The sequence below is a fragment of the Amblyomma americanum genome, chromosome 1, assembly GCF_052857255.1.
Source record: "Amblyomma americanum isolate KBUSLIRL-KWMA chromosome 1, ASM5285725v1, whole genome shotgun sequence".
Lineage (NCBI taxonomy): Eukaryota > Metazoa > Arthropoda > Arachnida > Ixodida > Ixodidae > Amblyomma > Amblyomma americanum.
In genome coordinates, this window is record NC_135497.1 from 96,921,293 (window position 1) to 96,929,235 (window position 7,943).

Below are 7,943 nucleotides of genomic sequence, written 5' to 3' on the forward strand. Positions count from 1 at the left end.
AACGGCGCATCACATAGACCTTCCGAGGCGACGGGCGAGGGACTGGCGTCACTTCTGGGGCTCTGAGGAGCAGCTATGTTAGCGGCGTTTGCGGGGCTGGGCGGCGCGAATCGATCGGCAAACCGCTCTGCCAATTCTACAAAGTTGAGCCCCCTGGAGATTGCGAGGGCGGCCAGCGGTTGACGGTTTGCCTGCGGTTCGGTGATGCGCCGCAGAGTGTCAAACAGCCTCCGCGAGCTGACATCTTCCTGCATCCTTTGGCATAGTGAAGCCCACTGCCGGCGGTATAGCTTGTTGGCGTGGCGGCGCGCTGCTGCGTCCAAGCGGTTGTAGACAGTCCAGTCGGCGGCTCTGTCAGTCCGTCGCGCCCGTCGCTCTGCGTGAGCTCTCTTCTCGCGAAGATTGAGCAGCTTCATATCAGGTGTGGGCTGTCCTGCCCTTACCTCTGCTCTTTGGGTGGCTGCGAGAGCGCTTCGGACTAGACTTGAAAAGAAATCTGCGCCAGTGGCCGCCGCCTCGTCGACCGCCCGCCTGAACGCACTCCAGTTGGTAATGGAGTAGGCACGTTTGGGGCGCGCCTCCAACGCAGTGGGTTCGATTAGGATGGAGTAATGATCCGAGCCCCAGAGAGATGGTGATCGGCGCCATGTCGCCTCGATGCCTCTGGATGCGAAGGCAACGTCGATGCAGGAGCCGGTTGTTCCGCGTCGTCGAAAGGTGGGCTCGCCGGTGTTCAAGGGGGTGAGTCCCAGCTGCGTTGCTGCGTCGTGCAGGTCGTCTCCACGCGCGGAGTGGCGCGCACTGCCCCACGCACTATGGTGGGCGTTAAAATCACCACAGATGATTTGGCGCGGGGCACAGCACGAAAACACAGCGCGTTCCACGCGACAGCTGGACGCACATAAACACTGGCCACCGACGTGTCAACACCACCGACGCGCACTGTCACCACCACGCACTCTTGGGCGTCAGATGTCGCCTCCGCCGAGCCGACGAGGGTGTGCTGGACGTCCTGCCGCACGTATATCGCGCACCTTGATTTCCCGGGGCGATGAAATGTGACACAACAGGGCACTGCAGCACAGGTGGGTTCCTCGCGCGTGGTGGCTGAGTGGTAGCCAATGTAGCCAGGTAGCCGCATCTGGGGCTCCCCGTCATGTGAACGTACGTACGTCTCCTGCAGCGCGATAACTTCAGGCGAATCCTGTGCGATGCGAACTCGCATTTCGGCGTACCGCGCCGCAAGTTAGCGCACGTTCCACTGCAGGATGGATGGTATGCGGGAGGGAGTCCGGCGGCTAGCCATCATGCTGGCTTATCTGTGCGGGAGCACCCGCTGCTTATAAGCAAGCCCGGTGTCCATCGGAGCCCTCTTGGAAAAGTGCGCTGAGGGCGCGAAACGCCAGCTTTAGGCGCGCGATCTCCGCGTCCCGTGCGTCAGGGGGCTGGCCATGAGAAGCGGCCGCAGGCTCGGGCCGCGCTGTACGGGACGCCGGGCAACCGGATCGCCGCTGCCGCTGCCGGCGCTGCCGTTGCTTCTGTGACTGCTGCTGCTGCTGCTGCTGCTGCTGCTGCTGCTGCAGCAGCTGCTGCTGCTGCTGCTGCTGGGGTGTTCCCCTGACGGCCTGCGCATAAGAAAGAGCGCGCGGCGTCTGCTGATGTTGCTGGGCTGGGGCCGCTGTCTCAGCCTGGACGACGGCTCGGACAACCCGCCTGGACATCGGTGCCATGGGTGTGGCTATTAAAGTGGCCACGTGACGCTCTCGCTGCCAGTGCGGGCACGCTGGGTCAATGGTTGCGTGCCGCCCCCCGCAGTTAATGCAGCGGGGCTTGCTCGCGCAGGTACCAGGCTCGTGCGGCCCGCCGCAGCGCGTGTATAGGGCAGGAGCACGACACACCTCAGTGACATGCCCCAGGCTGGCGCACTTGGCACACTGGAGCGGCCGGGGACGGCAGGGGCGGACCGCGAGCCTTCGCTTTAATATGGTGATGAACGCCGGGGGTGTCGGCGCCTCAAAACGGAGAGCGAGTGTGCTGCTCGACAGAGACGCCGACACCATTGGCACCGTTGACTCCGCCGCCGCTAGCAGCTCCTCCGCCGTCCTGCGACCGTCCACACCGAAGACCATGCCGGAGCTTTGGTTCCGAGGAGGAGGCTCCTTGGCGCAGACCGGCACGCCGCGGATTACGGCTGTGGCTAGCAGGGCCTGGAGAGCATCGCTGCTCCCCGCGTCCACTGCCACCACATTCCGCCGCATGTTTACCCGGACGGCGAGGACGCCCGGGCGGCATCCGATCTCCTCGGCCAACTCCCAGCCCTTTTCCCTGGTGAAGGCGGTGCCCCGGTTGGCCGGCCGAAACAGCACCGTCCCCACCAGGCTGGACGGGACCTCCACGGCAGCCGCGGCTCGCTCCAGGGCAGCTCTCCGACGCCGTTGCGCCTTGGTAGTGACAATGCGCCACGGGACCAGGCTGGCCCCAGCATCAGCGTCGCCGCTGCCTGCGGCGCATTGCTGCGACGCGCCGCGGAGTTGGGCGCGCTCGTTGCCAGCAGACGAAGCCCCAGCCGCAGCCTGGTCTCGAGCGGCGGGGTTTGGTGAGGTCGCACCCGGTTTTCTTCCGGACGCCGTCGCCCCACCAGCAACAGCAGCAGCATCAGCAGCAGGCTGGAGGTGGGCTCCATGGGGCTCGTGCTGGGAAGGCCCTGCTCCTTCGAGTGTGGAGGGAGAGGGAAGGGTGACGGTGGGGGGCCTTCGAGCTTCCCGCTTGGCCACCGCGATGTCCCTTTTGGTTTCCGAGTCCCTGTCCCCCTCGGACCCCGTTGAGCGTCGCCGTTTCCGGAGAGCAGACTCGTCCATCGGGGTGCACATGCTCTCCTCGGCTGCAGGTGTCCGCGGTGAACCCGCAGCAGCAGCATCAGGGGGAGAGGGCATCACAGCCGGTTCCCCAGGTGTAGCAATGGCGGCAGGAAGCGCAGGGGTGGCCAGAAATTGCGGGGAGGGAGCCGCCATGGAGTTCTGCGTCTGGTGAGCAAGCGCCATGGCGTCCCTCAAGGCTAGAACGTGTGGGTCCGCCGGCGACACGTCCAAGGTCCCGATGACGGACTCAAGGTTCTCCGAGGTGGTGATGAGCGCCGCCGTCAGGCACCTCACCATGTCCCGCAGATCAGCGATCTCGGCCTGCATTCGCCGAATGGTGCTGGACGACCTTCCTCTGGATGGCGTTCGTCTCCGTGATCGTGAGCGTGAGCGGCCTGCCCTGTGTTGCTGATTGTCACCGCCGAACACAGGCCTTCGCTCGTTCACGGTGTCTGTGGCCTCCATGGGGAGACCCCGCAACGCCGCGAAGCCTTAGGCCTAGCGTCCGAAGGAGCAGAGAGCTAAAAAACACGTCCGCTCGCTTCGAACGCCCACCGAAGAATCAGATGCGAGAGTTAAGATTGAAAGAAAGGACGCGCGTCGTAACAACCGCATCATCTCCGAAGTGCAGCCACCGCTGTCGCGTTCGAACCCGGGAACTCCGGATCAGTAGCTGAGCGCCCTAACCACTGAGCCACCGCGGTGGGTCAGAGCAGGAGGTTGACGAAATTTATCTGAATCCCTCTATAACGGAGCCTCTTTCATTCCATAACTTTCACTACCTCCTCCATTCCTTCCCTTACAGAGGGGTTCAGTTGTCAACCGAAAAGAGACAGTTACTGCTGCTTACTTTCCTCACAGCCAAATCCGAAAAAAAAGAAAAATAGTTTCGAGGAAAGGAAATGGTGGAATAACTGTCTCACGTATCTCAGCGGACACCCGAACCACCCACGCCTTGAGGCAAAGGATTACGGAAGTAGTGAATTAAGGAAGAAAGAGGTGTCGTAGTGGTGGGCTCCTTAATAGCTTCGACCAACTGGGGATCTTTAACGAGCACTGACATCGCACACCACACGTGTGCCTTAGCGTTTCGCCTCCATCGAAAAGCTGCCGCAGCGGTCGGGTTCCAACTCGGGTACCCCGGCTTAGTAGCCGAGCACTCTAAACACTGAGCCACCACGGCGGGAGAGCCAATTCGGCCGGGTTTCAAAAAGTGTAGCGCATCAAAAACATGCTGTACAGTGGTGGTACGTGGCGAAGGCTACCAGACGTGTGCTGTTGGCTCGTGATGCGCGTGAGAACATAGCACGTGCGGAAGCCGTGGTGTCACGCTTGGATGGAAATCGGGAGAGGACAAAACAAACAGAAAACGGCGCAGTTGGAAAAGGTGCTCCTTCAAAAATCCATAGCCCGTATTTATTTGATTGCCTTCAAGCTGCTCCGCCTAACAGCTAAGTTAGCAGACTAATGTCTTGTTGAGTTGTGATTCAGCTATGCCTGTACGCTAACATACCCAACTTAAATAGATTGCGTAATTAAGTTACGCTCATAACGAGCGCACATTTCCATGTTCTCTAGCACGGCATGAAGGAGCGGCTGCAGCAAATTGTTGTTATTATTATTATTATTATTATTATTATTATTATTATTATTATTATTATTATTATTATTATTATTATTATTATTATTATTATTGGACCCCGTAGAATATCTGTTACGGGTCCCAATTGGACTTATTTTTGGAAATGTGGCGGAGAGTTTGAAGGTTGCTTCACTTCCGCCACCGGTTGGCCCGGTATTGCACTGCCTCCGGTATCGGCCTTGGTGTTTATACCGCGCGTCTTTACTATCCTGTCTTTCTATCCCATCTTTCAACTTTCCTACTATATGCACGTGGTAGCGATTGTGGCTCGGCTTGAGCCAGTGGGCAGGCCTGTGCACTTCCCTTTTCTTCCTTCGTGGCAACAACAGACATACAGACAGCAACAAGCTCGGTTTCGATAACACCACCAGGTATGAAGTTAGCAGTCGTGGCTTTGAAGGATTCATCTTAAGCGTATAAAGCTCGATTTAAATGGCACTGCATATTCTGTACAAAGCAAAGCAAATGGGCTGAATAGGCGCTGAAGGTTTCATCTTCAGTGCCAGAAAACGTCCCTTAACCCGCTGTACTGTAGTGCTGTTTTTGTTCACTGCCTTCAATTGAATAGTGTGAATGCTCATGTATCGTGTCGCAGCTTCAAATATAGGAAAGTACATAAATTTAGGCGCCCGTTAATCCGAGCCACAGTAATTTTATTTTTGCAGCGAAATCTACAGTAAGCTAGTCAGCGGCGCATTCCGGGTAAGCGTCGCTAGTCAGTTATGCACATGCGCAACTAGTTGCACTTAGCCACAGGTGTTCCGCCGCTGCGGCGCGCCTTTCCTCAAAATCCCATTGTAGCGATAGCTACCCTACGCCAGCTCTTCGAGCCTTCAGCGTGGCACCCCTTGAGCTCCGTGGCGGCTCCGTGGCCAAAGGGGTGCCACGCTGAAGGCTCGAAGAGCTGGCGTAGTGTAGCTATCGCTACAATAGGATTTTGAGGAAAGGCGCGCCGCAGCGGCGGAACACCTGTGGCTCAGTGCAACTAGTAGCGCATGCGCAGAACTTACTAGCGACGCTTACCCGGAATGCGCCGCTGACTAGCTTACTGTAGATTTCGTGTAGTGGCTAGCGGACCCATACACGAAGCAACTGAGATTAGAGTCCTCGGACTATTTATTCACCAGAACCGTCGCGCTGACACAACCATAGCCAAGCTTCGCAAGGTTGGCGATCAAGTGGGCCGCATGATACGCCGCGTCTCCAACAAGCATGGGGGCCCCAGAAGTAAGGATGCGATGCGACTCGCCCATGCTTTTGTGACGAGTCGAATTCTATATTAAATTCTATATTAATTCGACTCCATACCTGCACTTGCGCAAGATGATGAGGACATCTTGGAGTTTACTATCCGCAAGATGATCAAAAGGGCGCTCGACTTCCCGATCTCTACCTCCAATGCGAGGCTCCTTGCACTGGGGGTGGTGAACACCTATCTGGAGCTGCGCGAGGCGCACCTCACTAATCAATACACGCGTCTTGCCCGGACCGTGTCCGGTCGTCGCCTCCTGGGCCGGCTACATATACAACATGACCATCAAATTGAGGAAAGCGTACGAGTGCCAGAACTATGGAGAGGCGCCCTCCGTGTTCGACCCATTCGTACCAAAATGGACAGAGAGAACCACAATGAACGGCATCAGGCGCAGGCGAATGCCCTGCTCCGCCATTATGGCTCCAAACAGCGTTTTCTATGTAGACGTTGCGGGCCCACATCATTCCAGGGGAGGATGGTACACGGCTGCAGTCGTTCACGAGGGAAGACAGGTGAACGGCCTAACCTTTAAGGCACTTAGCGCAACCCACGCGGAGGAGGTACCAATCGCCCTAGCCGCCTCCCATGCTCAATCTAAATTCATCCTATCCGACTCGCGAGGGGCTTGCCAGAATTATGAACTGCGCTCGATAACGCCAACAGCGCAACAAATACTTCGGAGAGCAGCTCGGGATCAGGACCCCACAACCCGATTTCTCATTTGAACTCCAGGCCACCAGGGCGTACCAGGGAATGAGGCCGCCAACTCGGTCGCCCGCGCACTCACTAACCGGGCCCCGACGTAGACCCTACCGATCTGGACCAGGCCTCCTATCCTCTGTTAACTTTCAAAGATATCCCCGCTTATTACCGGTACTCGCACCGTCAGTATCCGGCTCCTCTCAAGGGGCTAGGGAAAGCGGACGAGAGAATACTGCTTAGACTTTTTACGAACACTCTACTGTGCCCGGCAGTGCTCAAACATTTCGACACTTCTTTCTCTGGCATCTGCTCTTTCTGTGGGGAGGTGGCTGACACGTTCCACATGGTCTGGGCATGTCAACACAATCCTTCTCTTCCTCCCCTAACCCCTTCCCCTACCCGAAATGACTGGGAGGCGGCCCTGCTCAGCTGCCTAGACCTATACCGGCCCAACAAGCCCTAGTTCAGGGAGCTCGAGTGGCAGCCCAGACGAATGGGGTCCCTGAATAAGGGACTCCACCTAGTACTGTAAGGGGAGCGGCCCACTTGGGATTGCTCCCCACGCAACCTCTCTGCAATTTTCAAATAAATGCTGTCACCCCCACCACAACCGCCGTGGCCTTTGAGCCGGTTGGTCACGTGGTGAGGAGCACCTGCTGCTGCCGGCGGCGCGGCGCGCCGGCGAAATCGAGCTGCAACAGCTGTGCGCATGCGCCGTGTCGAGTTGAGAGGAGGAGAGACTGAATCCACGTCCAGGGACGAAGGTGAAGAAGGAACGTCCAGCGAGTTCCACTCGGCCATATGTAGCTCACGCGAAAACCCGGCTCTTTTAAACGTCGGGGAACGCACATGCAACTACACTGCCAATTTCCTTTCAGGCAGGATGACCTGCATCCACTTTGGTGCAAGTCAGTCTCAAGGCATACACTTGGGCAGCATAGGCACACCGCAGGGTTCGGTACTTTCCCCTATTCTCTTCAACGTGGCCATGATACGTCTACCGATGAGGCTGGAGGGGATAGATGGCTTGAAATTCTGCATGCACGCGGACATCACCATGTGGATGACCCGTTGAAACGACGCGCACATCGAAAGTACGCTACAGAAGGCCATAAATGAGGTGGAATGCCGGTGGGGCTTGATATTCTCACCGAAGAAGTCTGAGATTCTTTTTTATCGACCGCTGCATGAAAGGCAAACTAGAACCATTCCTAACATCAAATTACAAGCGCAATGGGCGGAGATCCCTCATGTTGAAAAAATCTAAATTCTAGGCATGATTATACAAAGAAACAGGTATAATGGTGATGCCATAACTAATTTTCTCGAAGTTCTTTATAGCGCTACAAAAAAAAACATATTTGCCGCTCGTGCAAAGATGAGAACGACAAATACTGCGAGGCACGACTTGAGCGTATCAAAATTCTAAGCAGAAGTAAGGATAGATTAGCACGCGAATTGGCCGAAGCATTTTTCATAAAACAAA